The sequence below is a fragment of the Meles meles genome, chromosome 1, assembly GCF_922984935.1.
Source record: "Meles meles chromosome 1, mMelMel3.1 paternal haplotype, whole genome shotgun sequence".
NCBI classification, from domain to species: domain Eukaryota; kingdom Metazoa; phylum Chordata; class Mammalia; order Carnivora; family Mustelidae; genus Meles; species Meles meles.
In genome coordinates, this window is record NC_060066.1 from 138982472 (window position 1) to 139002469 (window position 19998).

At 37.6% G+C, this 19998-nt stretch overlaps 1 pseudogene; it reads right to left on the reverse strand.

The window, feature by feature from the left end:
• Positions 1-240: 240 nt before the first annotated feature.
• LOC123953945 overlaps positions 241-19998 on the reverse strand; it is a 43214-nt pseudogene continuing 23456 nt past the window's right edge.

Consider the following 19998-nt stretch of genomic DNA (forward strand, 5'->3'; position numbering starts at 1 on the left):
AGTACAAATTTTCAGGTTGCAAGTTACCAAAAGATTAACTAAGTGAAGTTCACATTAAAAAAAAAAAAAAAAAGGACAAAGAACAACCCAAAAACAATGAAAGGAGAAAAAGAACATAAAGGAGGTTCATCAGTAAGTCTCTACTAAGAATTTGAGACAAATGGAAATGAACTTTCCACAACTCACTCATCCACTTTTGTCTTCATTTTTTTCTAGGACTGGGCTCATAATCAAATATTTTTATGTCTGATTTTTCAAATTTTTCTCATGTACATGGTCATTTTCTCAACCCTTTGATTTTTGGTTTTTATTTTCCATTGAGGATGTGGAATTCTCATGCTCCTTATTTTTCAACGTGGAGTACTTGACTTCATTGTCTTACTTTGTTTTCCTTTTGAGAATGGACTTTAAGCTCTATCAGCCTTTCCCCCCTGTTATTATTTAAACTCTTATGATCATGTTCTTATTCTTTTCTTACCTTCAGCATTTTCTTCCCAAGGTGAACTTTCTCGGTTTCTCTATTTTTCATTGTTTCTGCTTTGACTTTTTTTCTCTCTGAGCTCTGGAATCTCTTCTCCTTCCCCTCCTAACTTTGTTTCTTGATGTTGCTTTTCTCTGTCCACTTTCTGGGCTTCTCCTCTGTACTCCTGTTCTTTGTATCTGTGGTACTCCTTGCTTCTCTGCCAGTTCTGTCATGGCTTCTAGATCACATCCTTCTCTCCTTCCCCTAAGTCTGCTTCTTTCTCTTGTTCTACTTTGTAACTACCTTTTTTTTTTTTTCATTTTTGGATGCTTTATTTTATATCTCACCCCATATACCACTTTGCCCCTTAGACCCATAACCAGTAAGGAAATTGAAGCAGTAATCAAAAATCTCTCAATGGTCCAGGGCCAGATGGCTTCCCAGAGGAATGCTACCAAACATTTAAAGAAGAATCAATACCTATTCTCCTGAAACTGTTCCAAAAAATAGAAAGGGAAGGAAAACTTCCAAACTCATGAGGTCAGCATTACTTGATCCCCAAACCAGACAAAGACCCCATCAGAAAAGAGAATTATGGACCAATATCCCTGATGAACATGGATGCAAAAATTCTCACCAAAATACTAGCCAATGGGATCCAACAGTACATTAAAAGGATTATTCACCATGACCAAGTGGGATTTATTCCTGGGCTGCAAGTTTGGTTCAACAACCACAAATCAATGTGATACAATACATGAATAAAAAGAACAAGAACCATATGATCCTCTCAATAGAAGCAGAAAAAGCATTTGACAAAGTACAGCATCCTTTCTTGATCAAAACTCTTCAAAGTGTAGGGGGTACATACCTCAATATCATCAAAGCCATCTATGAACAACCCACAGTGAATATCATTCTCAATAGGGAAAAACTAAGAGCTTTTCCCCTAAGGTAAGGAACACAGCAGGCCTGTCCACTATCACCACTGCTGTTGAACATAGAACTAGAAGTCCTAACCTCAGCAATCAGACAACAAAAAGAAATAAAAGACATCCGAATTGGCAAAGAAGTCAAACTCTCACTCTTTGCAGATGATATGGTACTTTATGTGGAAAACCCTAAAGACTCTATCCCAAAACTATTAAAACTCATATAGGAATTCAGTCAAGTGTCAGGATATAAAATCAATGTACAGAAATCAGTTGCATTTCTATACCCCAACAACAAGACAGAAGAAAGAAATTAAGGAGCCAATCCTATTTACAATTGCACCCAAAACCTTTAGATACCTAGAATTAAATCTAACCAAAGAGGCAAAGAATCTGTACTCAAAAAACTATAGAATATTCATGAAAGAAACTGAGGAAGACACAAACGGAAAAACGTTCCATGCTCATGGATTGGAAGAACAAATATTGTGAAAATATCTATGCTACCTCGAGCAGTCTACACATTTAACACAATTCCTATCAAAATACCATCAACTTTTTTCAAAGAAATGGAACAAATAATGCTAAAACTTGTATGGAACCAGAAAGGACTCTGAATAGCCAGAGGAATGTTGAAAAAGAAAAGCAAAGCTGATGGCATCAGAATTCCAGACTTCAAGCTCTATTACAAAGCTGTAATCATCAAGACAGTGTGGTAGTGGCACAAAAACGGACCCGTAGATCAATGGAACAGAACAGAGAGCCCAAAAATAGACCCTCAACTCTATGGTGAACTAATCTTCGACAAAGCAGGAAAAAATGTCCAATGGAAAAAAGACAGTCTCTTCAACATCTTCAACAAATGGTGTTGGGAAAATTGGACAGCCATATGCAGAAGAATGGAAGTGGACCATTTCCTTACACCACACACAAAAATAGACTCAATGTAAATGAAAGACCTCAGTGTGAAACAGGAGTCCATCAAAATCCTTGTGGAGAGCACAGGCAGCAAACTCTTTGACCTCAGCCACAGCAACTTCTTCCTAGGAACATTGTTAAGGCAAGGGAAGCAAGGGTAAAATGAACTACTAGGACTTCATCAAGATAAAAAGCTTTTTTTTTTTTTTTTTTTTTTTTTGCACAACAAAGGAAAGAGTCAACAAAACCAAAAGACAACTGACAGAATAGGGGATGATATTTGCAAATGACATATCAGATAAAGGGCTAGTATTCAAAATCCGTAAAGAACTTCTCAAACTCAACACCCAAAGAACAAATAATCCAATCAGAAAATGGGAAGAAAACATGAACAGACATTTCTGCAAAGAAGACATCCCAATGGCCAATAGGCACATGAAAAAGTGCTCAACATCACTTGGCATCAGGGATATACAAATCAAAACCATAGTGAGATACCACCTCACACCAGTCAGAATGGCTAAATTAACAAGTCAGGAAAAAACAGGTGTTGGTGAGGATGCGGAGAAAGGGGAACCCTCCTACACTGTTGGTGGGAGTGCAAGCTGGTGCAGCCACTGTGGAAAACAATGTGGAGGTTCCTCAAAAAGTTGAAAATAGAGCTACCCTATGACCCAGCAATCTCACTACTGGGTATTTACCCCAAAGACACAAATGTAGTGATCTGAAGGGATATGTGTACCCTAATGTGTATAGCAGCAATGTCCACAATAGCTAAACTATGGAAAGAGCCTAGATGTCCATTAACAGATGAATGGATAAAGAAGATGTGGTGTAGATATACAATGGAATATTATGCAGCCATCAAAAAATGGAACTAGAGAGTATTGTGCTACGTGAAATAGGTCAATCAGAGAAAGACAATTATCATATGATCTCATTGATTTGAGGAATTTGAGAAACAGGATCATAAGGGAAGAGAGGGTAAAAATGGAAAAGATGAAAACAGAGGGAGACAAACCTTAAGAGACTCTTAGTTTCAGGAAACAAACTGAGGGTTGCTGGAGTGGAAGGGGATGGGAGGGATGGGGTGGCAGGGTGATGGACGCTGGGGAGAGTGTGTGCTATAGTGAGTGCTGTGAATTATGTAAGACTGATGAATTCAACAAATGGTGTTGAAACAAATAACACATGATATTTTAATAAAAATATTGTATAAATATCTCTTATAGTATCCCTTTGATATTGAGGTCAGATAAAAGAACCTCACTCTATGGGTGGCAAAATTGAGGTGATTCTTAAACATGTGTTTCTTAAACTATTGAGAAGTGGCATCTCATTTACACGTCTTCTTGTAGCTGGCAGAATTAATTTTTGCTGAAAAAATGGGACCATTTTATTACATTTCAATCTCCCCTCAACTATGGAAAAAGAGAGGAGAATAAAAGCTCTTTTTTTTTCTTTTTCAGAATCCTGCTGGACACTTTATCTGCTACATATTTGTCTATGAGCCCAATTCCTTCTAGATGAGAGTAAGGTACTGGGATGTGGGCTGAGGCTGCTAGATGAGTGAGGACAGACAAATAGCAGTTGATGAGTGAGGACCATTGTATCTGCCTTGGGTTGTATCCCATTCCCTTCTACACTGTGCTTCTATTCTTTTCCTTATTTTTATTATGATCATGCTCATTGCGCTTTGATTCTATTTAAACTTCTAATTTTACCCCTTTCCTAATCTTTTTCCTTAGACTCAGATTTTTCTCTAACATTCTTATGATTCCTTTCTTTACTCCTTGACTCCCATCTTCTTTTCTTCATTCCATTATGCTTTGTATTTTGTTTATTTTTATATTATGCTTTTCTTAACTCTTTGACTTCTTTTTGCTCTTACTCCCACTTTTAGATTTGGCACCTTTCTTCACCTTGTTTTTATGATATTTATCATCTTTTTTTCTGAATTCTAATGTCTCTCTCTTTACTGTTAGATTAATTGTTTTAACTTTCTTTTCCTCTTCCTGTTTGGATTCTTGGACACATGCTTCGTAAAACATGTGTAAAATATGTAAAAATATGTAAATATGTAAATATGTAAAAACATAAAAAGTTATGTTTTTCTCTTTTACTCTAGCTGGACTTATTTGATTTGTTTTGTTTCAGTTTCTTTTGTTTACTCACTCTTAACCTCCTTTGATTCAGCTTTCACCATTGGACAACCTCATTCTTTGGGTTTTCGGAATCTCTTGCCTCCAATGTGAAGCCATCTCACTATGTCTGAAATGATCCCTTGATCTGAATCTGGAGGGAAATTGATAATCCTTTGTCCTATTTCTTTAATTTCTTTGCTAGATCTAGTAACTGAAAGTCTCTTCTGATAGGAAGCAGGCTGAAAGTTAGGTAGATCGATCTCTCTCTCTTTTTCTCTGTTTTTCCTTTCTTTGTCATCAGCTTTAGGCACACTTTTTCTAATTAGGAACCTGTTTTCAGGTATAGGAGGGAACTCTTCTGGTGTACAGTACACTGGTGTTATGCTCTAAGATTTTCAGCCTTGCTTTCACTAAATGTGCTTTAATTGCTTTTCGTGTGTGTGTGTGTATTTGGGAACTTTTTTCCTATGTTTCTTTTTTTTTAATATTTTATTTATATATTTTACAGAGAGAGACACAGCGAGAGAGGGAACACAAGCAGGGAGAGTGGGAGAGGGAGAAGCAGGCTTCCCAGGCATCAGGGAGCCCAATGTGGGGCTCAATGTGGGGCTCAATTCCAGGACCTGAACCAAAGGCAGACACTTAAGAACTGAGCCATCCAGGCGCCCTTCTTTTTTCTTTTTAAAATCTCTCTGCAGAAACACTTGGGTGGCTTAGTTGGTTAAGCATCAGAATTGGTTTTGGTTCAGGTCATGATCTTAGAGTTGTGAAATCAAGCCCCACATAGGGCTCTATGCTCAGCACAGAGTCAGCTTGAGATTCTCTCTCTCCCTTTGCCCCTCCCCCAACCTGTGCTTGCTTGCTCTCATCATTAAAATAAATAAATAAAATTTTTTTAAAAATCAAAAAACAAATTTTTCTCTTCAGAAGTACTTTCAGAATCAGTAAAGGACTGAGAATCTTTTGAGCTGGATGAGTCACTGGATGAGGAGGAGGAGGAGGAAGAGGATATCACCTTTTCTTCTTTCTTAGCTCTAGTTTGGGAATTAGCTCTCCACAGCTGAGTATCTCAGCAAATGGTTTGCTCACTGCATCTGTTTTCTGGTTTTCTCTCTCCCACAACTTCCTTAACAGAATTCACTTGCCCCAAAACAACATGATACCCATTTAATGAGGAGTTGGTTTTGTGGTTATGAAGAACTATGAACATTTTTATCCTTCCCCTGTCACTGATAAAAGAGATTTTCTGTTGTGTTTAACAGAGAAACTCTTATCTTCAAAATATTCTCCATTAATAGCTTCCCCTTCTCTTTCATTTTCTTCACTGAAGTCACCATCTGAACCATAAAATCTTTGACAATGCTGCAAAACTGAAAACTCTTGCAATATAATGGCTTCTGAGTTTATTTCCCTGACCCCTTTTACCTGTAAAAGACAATAGAATTTATCCCATGTTTGGGGGAATATATCAGAAAAAATTCAAAGACAACTCTCCCAGCAGGTTGATTATTAATGGCAATGTCAAACAAACAAACAAACAAATAACCCACAGAATAATGAGAATGAATGCTGAATATTTGTTCCAATGGCTCTAATACTTCAGTCTTTAAATAGAGAACAATCGAGGACAAGTTGATTCAATCAAGGACAACTGATCCAATCCTTTCACTCCTGCACTGGTAGGTATACTACTTCTTCTTGGGGTTCTATCCTTTAAAGCACTTCAGATCTACAGCTGCCCAGAAAAGGCACTGAAGCCCATGACTACAGTCATTTTTACTAATTCACTACATGAATTTTATTTTACTTTAAAAGTTACTTTAATTTTTTTTCTTTCCATTGTTATCTGATGCATTTTTATAAGATAAATAATTGAATGGTACAATAAAAAAAAAAACCTTAGATTCTATTTCAAAAGTTCAATTTACAGAACTGGAGAACAACCCATGAAAATACTAAATTATTTGCCCACACTTTCTCAGCTAATCCTTGGTAGAACTAGAACTGAACCAGGATTGGCACCATACTTTTCCTACTTTAGTTCCTAGTATTAAGGGTTAAAACTCATGCCCACTTTTGTAAACTTTTTATCTTACATTATAAATGTAAATTCTATTTCGCTCTCTTCTTCCTTAAATGTATTAAGGAATTCTTTTCTAGGTATAAACCAAAATAGTTCAATTCTAGAGACAATTTTACCCATAGCTGTTGCTATACTTAGAGTTTTAAAATATTGCACATGTAAGTGTTGTAGTATATGGTGTATGTAGATTCGAATGGTCTTGCTATGCATTAGTGTTTGAAAATGACCAAATATCTTACTGTTCTTTCATTTAATATAGTGATTGAACAGCTCTTTTATACTACTACTTACGTCATGAACAAGTTTTAGATGAATATCTGCAGATCATGTTTCAAGGGACCCATAGATGATCCAGATAACAATGATCAAAATGCAACAAAAACATAGGACTTTCAAAGTTATCAAAGCTTTTTGTTTTTGCTTTTTTTGTTTGTTTTTTGTTTGTTTTTTAAGTAAGTTCCATGCCCAGCATGAAGAACAGGCAAGGTTTAAACTCATGTCCCTGAGATCAAGACCTAAGCTGAGCTCAAGAGTCAGAAGCTTAACTGACTGAGTCATCCCAGCACCCCAAGATTTTTAAAAAATTAATATAATCACCATCAAATTATATTATCAACAAGTTTTTCTAGACTCTACATAAGATTTGTAGTGTCTAGACTTCTTAGGAAATAACATGCAGACAAAGTCAATTTTATGAAAAAGAAAGCTACACATTCTTTTGGATATTGGATTATTAAAAGAATGAAGTTAGAGGATGGAGTAAATTTGGAGAGGATGAAAGATCACCAAGGGAACAGTTCAGCACTTTCTGGAAGGAGAAAACAAGGGGATAAAGGAACTAAAGAAATGAGTTTCCACAACTAGCAGAGTGGAGTTAGGACCATTTACATGCATATAAGGTATGTAATTAATATTTACAATTTGGGCTGAAAGGAAATTATAAAATCAAGCACTTATCAACAGTGTATAAAGTAAGCCATGCTTCTGACTAAAGAAAAATATTTTAATTGGAAGACTTTTTTATTCATTATGGAAAGTTAAAGTACTTAAAATGTAGTTTGGGATGGAAGTGATAAAACATACATCCCTCCCTGCTTTGATGTACTTCTGGGGTATTAACCAATATTTTTGGTTGTTTTTATTTTGTTGTTTTTATTTTTTCTCCTGTTGCTTCTTTCACTGAGACAACTGGACTCTAAAGTAGATGTTCCTCAAGGAAGTGTTATCAAATCCTTCATTTTAAAAAAAGATTTTATTTATTTATTTGACAGAGAGAGGGAACACAAGCAGGGGAAATGGGAGAGGGAGAAGCAGGCTTCCCACTGAACAGGGAGCACCATGCAGGGCTTGATCCCAGGGCCCTGGGATCATGACCTGAGCCAAAGGCAGACACTTAACGACTGAGCCATCCAGGTGCCCCGACTTTTAAACATCTCAGATTAAGATCCAGACTTGAGACGAAAGAATTAGAAAAATACCTGATGGATCAAAACCCATTTTTCCTGTCCTCAATACTGAAGATTCTCTAGACTTGGGGAAAAGGAAGGTAGTCAGAGGGAAAGAAAAGAGCTCAGATGCTGAGTACCTGAGAAAAAAACCTGGGCTCACTTTTCTCTTGGATTTGTTCTAAAGTTGGGTGTGGTAAGGTTTAGGGGAAAAGAGAACACTCCTCTCTGCGTAATTTTAGAAATTGGAGAGCAGAAGAAATGTCATTTTTCCAGTGTACTTTGAGAAGGTGTCAAGACTCCAGAATTCTCCCTCACTTCCCCATGCCAATGGCACAAGAGCAATAGGGTTGAGGTGCCACGTGGTGTGGTGACTGAGGTAGCCTCTGTGCCCCAGGAGTGTATGCAGAGCAGCAGAAGCATGTCCCATGAGTCAGAGTATACTACAGGGATGAGGCAGGGCCTTTTGGTGCCCCATTCCTTTTCTCAGTCTCCCAAAAGTCACAGAAACTGGTGTCCAACACAAGAAGGACGCAGCTGTAAACTTTGTGGACTGCTCGTCAGGACCAGAAGGTGTACCTCACCAGATAGTAGCACAGAGCTGATGACAACTGACAACAGGTGATAGGCCCCTGGAACATATAGGCAATCCCAATGTAAGGGGAGGGAAAACTGCACTGAATGAGATTGTTTTCCCAACATCTAGTGGAATGGAGGCTTGAAATAGAATGAAAGCATTTCTTGGATACTTGAGCTTATGAACTGAAACTTGGACTCATTATGTTATCAATAGTGATAGATTTGTGAAAGAAGTCTCATTTCCTAATATTAGTAGGAACTGACACCTTCAGATGCAATATGATCTATTAAAAGCCATACAACATATTAATATCAACTGGTGTAGAAACTCAGATCTGAACCTCAGTCATCAGATAAATGCTCAAATGGTAAACATACCTCTTTTTTTAAAAAAAAATCCTATCATACCTACTACCAGTACTAGCTACCATTACTGAGTATGTACTATATGCTGGACCTTGCCCTAAGCCTTGTGGATGGCATATTTAATTCCTTCGGTAGTCCTATGAGGTAAATACTTACATTTTACATGAAAAGGCTAAATAAATTGCCAAATTTTGCAAAGCTTGAACTTTATGTGATTGGAGAACTTTTTGCATAATCATTATGACATTCTGTCTTAGATTGAAATACTGAAATACTACATCTTTAAAGTTACATCAAATCATCAAAATCTATGTTTCCCCCTAAACTTTAGGTTTTTCTATTGGAGAATTTAAGGCAAATTCAAGAGGGCTCTTAGCCAAGACTCATCCTCCACTCTCTGTCTCCAGTTTAACTCTAGTTTCCAGAGAAGCAAGGCTACTATGACTTTTCCATAGATTATCTGACCATTGGGTGAGGCCTTTCCCTTGTGCAGGTCACCTATCAACATAAGTAGACATCTTTTCTAATCATTTGGCTCTGAAACTTCAGGTCACTATTTTGTTTTTAGTTTTCACACACTTAAACTTCTGTATTTTAATCTCCTTTTCTGACCTGCCTTCCCTAAAAGCTATTTATCTTAGATCAATGACTTCATCCTGAAACCCAGTATTTTGGAGAGAGAAAGAGGAAAAAAAGGAGGCCCTGTTTTTAGTAAGGGCAAATTGGTTTTGTCTGCCAGTGCTATGTTATAAAGCTTCTCCGCTGCTATCAGCGAAAACTAGCTTAAATAGAAAGAGAAGAAGCAGTGTTTTGTAACCTTTTCTGGGATCACAATATTTCAGTCATATCTGCTTGGAATATGACTCTCATCATGGTATTTTTTCCCCATAATACATAGTTATATGTAATTTTTTTCACACCTCTCATCTAGAAGTGTATTGTTTTGAAGAAAAGTTTGAAAGTTAAACACAAGCCTTTACTGAAAGTATTTGATATCTATCTAATGAAAAATATGACTGAATAAAGTTACACTTGAAGTTCTATTTTTATCCTTAAATTAAAGTTTAAAGAAAGAAAAGGGATTAACAATTATTATTAGATTTTTATGTTAAAAATTATGAACTTTCAATATATAAATTTCAGGTTTTTCCCAATAGGCTTTATTACTTCTCCTGGCTGTCTTTTCATTTTCCTGTGCTGTCCATCAACCAACTATTTCCTATCCTTTTGGGATATTCCTCAATTTCTGTTTGCATTACAATGTCATATTTCTTTTCTTTTAAATGATTTTAATTTCATTTTTAATATATAGAGAGAACACACTGTAATGAGTTCATTTCACTCTTTTCAGTTTCAAAATAATTTTGTCTTTTGAAATTTTTGCCTCCTAAAATAAGTCAAGCATTTCAGAGACTTCACAGAAAGAAATAGTCTCTTTTCTCTTTTAATTTTCTATATTTATAGAAAAGAGTTCCATGTATCTAAGCACTTTTATAAAGTAGAGGTGTTTAGTAAAATAGAATCGCCAACATAATAAATATTTCTCAATTGGGATATTTTTGTGGCAAAGTTATGTAAAGCAACTTATGGCTTCATGCTCTTATGTTAGAAGAAAGATTGTTTTTTTATTTCTTCACAATAAAAAGAGATTTGCTATATATTTTTTCTGATTATGAAGGCTCGTGCTTATTTACAATAGCTTTATTATAAAAATTATTTGGAAGTTACATGCAATAGACTTGTACAAGTAGCAACATAGATCTAAAACCCATAGTATTAGGTGGAAAATGTAAGAAAAGAATGTGATACCATCTAAGTAAATTTAAAATATCTGTAAAAAAACAAAAAAAAAATTAGGACTACAAACTGAAAGATTACACCAAATACATTAGTGTAGTCATCAGTGGGGGGTGGTTTGAGTGATCTAAGTAGGAAATGGGGGTAAAAGAAGACATTTCAGATAATACAGAAGTACAAAAAATTTAAAATCACCCTCAATCCCATTACCAGTAATAATCACAGTGCGTATTTGGGAGTATAGCCATCCAGATCTCTCTCTTTCACACCCAGACCGCCCCCCCCAACACGCTTTATTATGGGATTATAATTTGCTTTTAAAGCAGCAGGACCTCAGGCTAGTCACTAAACTTCTCTGTCTCTATTTCCTAAGTATTATAGTATGTATGTAAGTATTATGTAGTAAGTATGTAAATATTACATGGAGATAAGGATATCCACTGGGCTGTATCTCCAGGATCTAGAGCATATATTTCAACAAATATTTGTTAGTTAATTGAAAGTAACAATTAGCAATAATGAATATGAAATGTCTTGTACCTAGAAAATACTCATTAAGTTGTAGTTATTGTCTTATTAAGCTATGGGGATGATGTTGAAGGAGGGAAGCAGAAAGGAAAAAAATTCAGAGTCCAGATTGCTGATGAGAGTCCAAGATTAGATGCTAGGGCCAATGTGAGTTTGAAAATGTAGAAATTAATGTTGACAAGTTTGTAAGAAAAAAAGGAGTTGTTCTGAATTAGGCTCAGCATTCAGGGTTACGAACAGCCTGTCCAAATGGAAAATACACATGTGGCTTTTAACAATGTGTGGATGTGAGTAATCAACTCATCAAGGTAAAATCCTTAAGCTTTTTCTACCCAATATCATTGCTATACCCAAAACCATATTGCAGAAAGAGTTGATAAATGCATGTTTTCTTGGGGCGCCTGGGTGGCTCAGTGGGTTAAAGCCTCTGCCTTCGGCTCAGGTCATGATCCCAGGGTCCTAGGATCGAGCCCCACATCGGGCTCTCTGCTCCGCGGGGAGCCTGCTTCCTCCTCTCTCTCTGCCTGCCTCTCTGCCTAGTTGTGATTTCTCTCTGTCAAATAAATAAAATATTTTTTTAAAAATGCGTGTTTTCTTAATGCTACTATGTGGCAGGAATTTAAGTTATAATCTCCTTTCAAGGCACATCTGTATTAAAAGGGAATTATTTAAAGCCACCTGAGTGTCAATTACTACATAAAGACTAATTGACCTAATTAACTAATGTGGGTCAATGGCTCTATACTACCTAAGGAACATTTTCAAATGAAAGTGGGGGGTGGGGAGCGGAAAGGAACTCCAAAAGGAATTTCTTTAAGTGAACATCCTTAAGTTTAGTGAGTCTGATTTATTTCTAGCACACAGATATAATATTGCTGCATATTATATTGCTGGAGTGGCTGAGCTGGGATAAAAAGAGATAGACTAATTCTCTGAGGATTCTGAGGAATATTCTGTTCATCACTCAGGGGAAGGCACTATATAAATTACATTATAACAATACTACCTCTTTCTGATAATGTAGCATCAAAAGAAGAATTCAACATGACAAGAAGTCAAATTTACTATCATACTGTTTTGATTCTCTTGGTGATGTGATAAAGTGCATGCTGATACCTACTTTTTATTTGATTAACTCCAGATTCTTTGAATGCCAACTTGTTCCATTTGAAGTATTGCCTGTCAAATATAAACTGGGACTGATAATATCTGGGCCCTATGACTGAGGAAAGAATGTATAAAATACACCTGCGGTAGGCAAAATAAAGCCCCCAAGGCTATTCATGTTTTAATCTTCCGTATTTGTGAATATGTCAAATTACATGGCAAAAGGAACTTTGAACATGAAGTGAAGGGTCTTGGGATGGGGAGAGTATCCTGGATCATCCACGCGGGCCCAATGTACTCACAGGTGTTCTTATAAATGAAAGAAGGAAGCAAGAGGGTCAGAGAAGGAGGTGGAAGGCTGGAAGCAAAGGCCAGAGAGAGAGAAAGGGTGATATGTTTGAAGACACTACACTGCTAGCTTCAATAGTGGAGAAAAGGGCCACAAGTCAAGGAATGTAGGCGACTATTCTAGAGAAGTCAAGGAAATTGATTCTTCCTTAGAGCCTCCAGAAGAGATGTAGCCCTGGATTTTAAAATCAAGCAACCTTGATTTTAGTCCAGTGACACTGACTTTTGGACTTCTGACCTCTAGACGTGTAAGTAATAAATTTGTCTTGTTTTAAGCCAGAGTTTGTGGTGATCTGCTATAGCAGCAAGAGAAACTAATGTGTCACCTTTAGGCTCATGGCACAGAGCTGCAATGATGTCATTTTAGTTGGGTTGAAATGACTTTCCCAAACTGTACCTATAATCCAAGACAGAGCTATGATATAAACCAGGGAAGCACCGCTGCAGAAGCTCTTGCTTTGCCTTTTATTCATCCCAAGCTCACTTTGCTCCTACTTATTCTGAGGCCTTTAGAGAGATGGAGCATGAGTGAAGGGGTTCCTAAATTGGGAAGAAATCAGTCCTGTCATGAGTTAATTCCCCTCTCCTAGGGTTTTAAAACCCAAAGATATTTTCTAAAAAGATATTTTCAACTATAAACAATGCCTTTTAATCAACTCTCTGTTCTGTACTCAAAATTAAACAAACATGAACCACTTAGAGGATGAGGAAAGTGTTCACAAAGCCTTTAGAAAATGTTTACGTGTCTTCACTTCGAGTCAATAGACTGGATATGCTGTTGGGCTAATAGTGTAGAATGGGAAGGAGCTTTGATCACTTGATCAAAATCTTACATGGGGCCAAGAAATTTAAAAAAAAAATGATGCTATGAGCAGCACTGTGCTAATGAGCACTTACATCCATTAAGTAACATTATCCAATTATCCCATACTTACTATCCCTACTTTTTTTTTTAATGACAGATTGAAAGACTAGGATCTGTCTTTATACTATTTTTTTTTTACAATTTTGTTTATTTATTTGACAGAGAGAGACACAGCGAAAGAGGGGGCATAAGCAGGGGAAGAAGAAGAGGCATGTTTCCCACCGAGCAGGGAGCCCAATGCGGGGCTAGATCCCAGGACCCTGGGATCATGACCTGACCAAAGGCAGATGCTGAACAACTGAGCCACCCAGGCGCCCCCTATCCCTACTTTTAATGGAGGAAAGTTAAATGGCACCATCCCAACTCCAAGCCTGAGCTGTTAACCACTACTCCATGTCCCTTCTTCACATCAGAACTTCCCTGCCTATCACATGGAAAGTTTCCTATATAACAGAGTCATGCAGATTTGTTTTCTTGATGTTCTGAGTGTGCCACCCCAGCAATTCTTCAGAATGCAGTGAGAATTTATGAGAGGAAATGTGTATGACACATACAACACCAAGTGAAGTGCTATTGCCAAACTCAGTCAGAGAATGGGCAGGTTGTGTGGTGCAGAGTTGGCTTTCTCTAAAGCACACAGTTCTGATGGGGTCAATGGAAAGGCCTGTTAACTGATGACATGACCGTGACTCCATTAGAAGAAAGGCAAACAATGAAAATGAATAAGTGCACATTTGGATTCTGACTATTGCAAGGTTCCAGTGAGGAAGAGAAGCTGGAGTTATCCAGTGAGGTAGCAAGCTTTTGGTTGGATAGCAAGTTTTCTGATGGATGTGGGTGAATGGTAAACAGGATGACACATACCCAAGGTCTTAGAGTAACTCATGTTTTAGAGGAAGACTATTGTCCAGAAATGGGTAAAATGCTAAAGAAAATTAAAAATTTAGAGCAGAAGGAGTTCTGGGAAAGGAAAAGCCCCAGCTTGTAAATAATGATGCTATGTTAGCATATAGTTGCAGTAAGGAAAAGAACTTCTCCACTCCTATTTTACTACCTTTTTTTCTGGATAAGAAGCCTGGAATATTGACATGAAAGGATGGAACAAATGTTAGTAAAAAGTACTGGAGCCCCAGCTTGTCCAAGATTCCACATCTGAACAATTGTATCTCAAGGGAATGTAATATAATAGATTATAAGAGAATGGGAAAATAGGCTTTGGAGTCAGATACACCTAGCATCTAATTTTTTCTCCTGGCGATTTACTTAACAGCTCCAAATTTCAGTTTCATCCCCTGTAAAACCGGGATAATAGTCTACCTCATTGGCAGGGAAATAATTCAACATAAAGCCCTTTAACCAGTACCTGGCACATAATACTGGACACACAGTGGCTATTTGTGGTATCGCTATTATTTCTATAGGCTAAATTGTTGAAATGACAAGAGAAATCTTTAAGAAATTGTGAGTAAAGAATAAATATTGTGAATAAGTAGTCAATAAACCTAGAACTAATTATATTAAAGATGGTTTTACCAGTTTCCAATGTAAATAGTGATCTCTAGGGATAGTGCAGGTTTGGTAAGATCATGCCAACCTAAATGCATTTTCCTTTTTCTGAAGGGGTTTGTATGTATTGGAAATCAGGGACATTTTATAGACAAAGAGTATTGGAATTTCAGCCTCACCCAGAATCTTGTGATACCCTTATGAAAGAACTGCACACTGGCTGTTTCAGGTAAGAAGGTTTTTAACTTGTTGAATAATCCTAATGGTGCTACTTAAGAAATTTCATAACTCCAGAGGAAGGTTTCTGGGAAGAATAACTTAGAGGTTGGCCCCTCAGTCCTAAATTGCTCAACATTTTCACTAATGACTTTTATGCTAACATCTGCAGCATGCTGATTAGTGAAAGAATGCTGGGATTCAAAAGATTCTCATATGACCCAAACAACGGACAAAATATGGAACAGTATGGAATTTATTCACAAAATTCTAGTCTTTTACTTTAGTCTAATATCAAACTCTGTAAGCAGTGTATAGAGTACAGGTCCAAGTAGCTCGTATTGCTTTTTAAAAGGTTTTTTCAAGGGGCATCTGGCTGGCTCAGTCAGTAGAGCATCCAACTCTTGATTTTGGGGTTGTGAGTTCGAGCCCTACTTTGGGTGAAGAGATTACTTAAAAATAAATAGATAAATAAATAAAAATAATATAAATATAATAAATATAAATTAAAAATAAAGAAAACTTATAATTTTATATGTATATAATTTTAAGTAATTTTTATTTTATTCAAGTAGATTTTATTTATATATATATATATATATAGAGAGAGAGAGAGAGAGAGAGAGGTTTGGAGCTTCTGGGCTAAGTTGGCTAAGCATTTGCCTTCAGCTCACGTCATGATCCCAGGGTCCGAGGATAGAGCCCCACTTCAGGCTCCCTGCTCTGCAGGGAACCTGCTTCACCCTCACCTGCTCTCCCTGTTTATGCTCGCTCTCTCTCTCTCTCGCTCTCTCTCTCTCTGTGTCAAACAAATAAATAAAATCTTCTTAAAAAATTAAAGCAGAATTTCAAGGAGGTATTTGTTTATCCATGTTCATAGCAGTGCTACTCTCAATAACCCAAAAATAGTAGCAACCCTGGTGTCTCTCAGTGGATGAACGGTTTAAAAATGTGATGTATAACTACAATGGATTATTATTCAGCCTTAAAAAGGGAGGGAATGTTTACATGTGCTACAATGTGGATGAACCTTGAGGACATTATGCTAGGTGAAATCAGCCATACATAAAAGAACAAACACTGTGTGACTCTACACATGAGGCACCTAGAGTAGTCAAATTCATAGACACAAAAAGTAGAATGATTATTTCCAGGGTCTGGAGGGATAGAGGGGAATGGGAGTTATTATCTCATGGGTGCAAAGTTTCAGATTTGCAAGATGAAAGTGTTCTGGAGATGGATGGTGGTGATGATTGCACAGCAATACAAATATACCTAACACTGAATTGTACTCTTGAAAAAAAAAAAAAGATTTTATTTATCTATTTGCTTCAGAGAGAGCGAGCGAGTGAGCAAAAGTTTGGGAGGGGGGGTGAAGGAACAGAGGGAGAGGGACAAGTGGACTCCCTGCTGAATGGGGAGCCTGATGCAGAACTTGATCCCAGGACCCTGAGATCATGATCTGAGCCGAAGTCAGGTACTTAGCAGGCTGAGCCACCCAGGTGTCCCTGAATTGTACTCTTAAAAATGGTTCAGGTGAGGGGCACGTGGTGGCTTTGTTGGTTAAACATCTGACTTTTGCACCTCCCCCCACTCTATATCTTTCTTTAAAAAAAAAAGGTTAAGATGATAATATTATATATATTTATTATATGATTATTATAGATTTATTATATATAATTTAATTATATTAAATGTATTTTATCACATTTTTAAAAAAGTAAACCAATATAAAATCTTAAATAATTTTATCAAGAGCAACCTCATACAAAAAAGATGGAATCTATTATTATTATTTTGTATTTTATATCTTTTAAAATGTTGATACTCATAGTTATTATTGTGAGATGGAGAGGATAGATATCTCTATTTTTATTTTTTTTATTTACTTTTTTCCATTTTATTTATTTTTTCAGCGTAACAGTATTCATTGTTTTTGCACAACACCTAGTGCTCCATGCAAAACGTGCACTCCCCATTACCCACCACCTGTTCCCCCAACCTCCCACCCCTGACCCTTCAAAACCCTCAGGTTGTTTTTCAGAGTCCATAGTCTCTTATGTTATCTCTATTTTTAAAATGAAAGACGCTGAGGCTTACAGAGGGGAGCCCGGGATTCCTGATTCAAGGGCCAGATATTTCCCCCTTCCAGCTCTTCCCTGGCCACACTTTGCTCCTAGTGGCTGGATTTTCAGGGTGTGTGATTTCAGTTATGTGCACTAATATCGTGCTTGAACATTGTTGCAGTTATAAACATCTCTTATAGGTTGATGTGGTAGGGATGTTTGTCTCTCTGCCAGGCTGGTGACAATTTAATGATGGTATTGTCAACCAGTGTCTTTGATGGTTATACACATTTATCAGACAGTATAATCATCTCTGCTATGTCAGTTGCTCACACACCAGAAATGAAGCTCCAGGAACAGTCTATTACTCTGACAAGGATAATAGGTCATTATTACCAAATCAGCAACACAGTGCTTTAAAAATAAATGACCCTGCTTCCCATGATTATTTATTTTTTATAAGTGCCTCAGGTTTGTCTTAGCATCTAACAGCGGGAGACAATTATCCCATAATCTTCTTCTTCTTCTTCTTCTTTTTTTTAAGTATATCTTAAGTGATCTTAAGTGGCAAATGCAATGCTTCTGTTGACCACAAAGTAGAAGCCTGGGTGGCTTTATAGGAGCATTAAGAGAAAACGGGTGGATTCATACGATCGATCGTCCTTTGTCATCCAATTCTGTTGAAAAAAAAAAAATGGCAAGCTAGGGAGATGGGAGTGGGGGAAGGAGGAAGAGAGATGCTGTGTACTACTCACATGAATGAAGATATGTTCAATGTTGTCTTAATGCTGTTTGGGCCGTCAGAGAGTACAAACAATCCCCAATGTTGCTCCTTCTCTATATAGAGTGTTTTTTGTTTTTTGGGTTTTTTTAAGTAGGCTCCACGCTGGGCATTCCAATGCGGGGCTTGAACTCACGATCCTGAGATCAAGACCTGAGCTAAATCAAGATTCGGATGCTTAACAGACTGAACCACCAAGGTACCCCTATGTAGAGTGTTTTAAAAGGGAAACTGGTAACTCATAAAAGGAAAAATTCCTCTCTGCTTGCCCAGAAGTTCCCCAGCTCCTCCTCCCCTCAGACATGGCGGTCTGAGGAGGCCTGAGGAGTTCTTCCCCGAACGAGCGGGCACTTGCTCTTACTGCCTGGCAAGAGCTTCTTCTCACATGGTAGCCCTCCTTGCACTGAAGTCTGGGTTAAAGCGCAACCCCTGCTGGAGATTGGACATTGCCTCCAGCTTCAATGGAAGAAGGCCTCGTGAAGGACAGGCACATTTGTTTTCTAAGGAGGGAAGGGGGGCAACTGGCTGCGTGAGGATTTCTTTGGCAACTGAGAACCATCCTGTTAGGGGTGGCCCCTAGCTTTCAAAACAAAAAGAAGCTTGTAACTGTAAAAGGCTACGATGGGTTTCCTGCTCCCCCACTCTTTTAGAGGCAAAACCTATTTATGAGGCTTTATTAAGTGCAAATAAGTCCCTCGGCTTCAACGGAGAAGCAGCAGCTGCAGAAGATATGGTCATTTGCATATAAATGACATGATTTCAGCTCAGAGAAGAATATTGAAAAATATACATGTCGACAATGGAATCCTGATAGATTCACACATATTAAGGTCAGATATTGTAATTTTTAAGGCTGCTGCATGCTGATGATTGCATCAGATCACACATTCAATTCTGTTTGGGTTATATGAGTTTTATCTTCTATGAAATGGAGGATTTTTATTGTGAATTAATTAAACTACTTTTTTTATTCCTAAACATGAGAACATCTAGGTCAATAAGCTAAATGCTCTACAAATGCAAAGGTTCCGTGACAGCTAAAGTTACCAACTGCAAACTTGGGTGTTCTGTACAGCAAACAAAGAGGAATGTGTGCCCAGGAGTCTCCCAGTGAAGTGACTCTGTGGTGCTTTCTCGAATATCTGTCGTCTGCTGCAGGGTCAATCTTTCTTTGAAGGGCCAAAAGAAGCTCCAGGTTTTATATTCAAAGACGTTTTCCCACAGCCTGGCTGAAAGATGAGTGGGGAGGTTACCATAGCCCAGAAAGTCCCAGAAATTTCCCAAGGGCAAACCATTGTTTCCTGGTCCCATGGCCCATGCGTGGCTTGTAGTTCATGGCTGGCAAGAGACACATCCTGGAATCATCTGCACTGCTCCCAGGCAAGTGTCCCCCACGCTGTCTGGAGGAAGTAGATGGGTTTCTCTCCAATATGCCTCCAATTTTGGCCCTACATCAGTCAGGGTGCTTGTTGGCTCCCTTCCCACCTGCAGCACAGAGATCGTTTAGAAACGGCCTGCTGTATATTGGCTGCCGGGAAGGCCATAGAAATACAAACACTACCTTCACCTTGCCAACCAGCCCTCAGCTCCCTCAAAGAGAACATTTTCCTATAAATGATGATCACTGAAGTGGTAACTTTGGATCTTCTCATAAAAAATAGTATCTTTTTTTTAATAGTATCTTTAAGTAATAGACTTGTTACTTGATTGAGTATATTTGATCATTGACTTACTTATTAAATAAGTCAGGTCACATTTTCTTTTTTATTTTAATTTTTTAATTGTTTTTAAATATTTTATTTGTTTGGCAGAGAGAGAGACAGAGAAGAGGGAACACAAGCGGGGGGGTTGGAG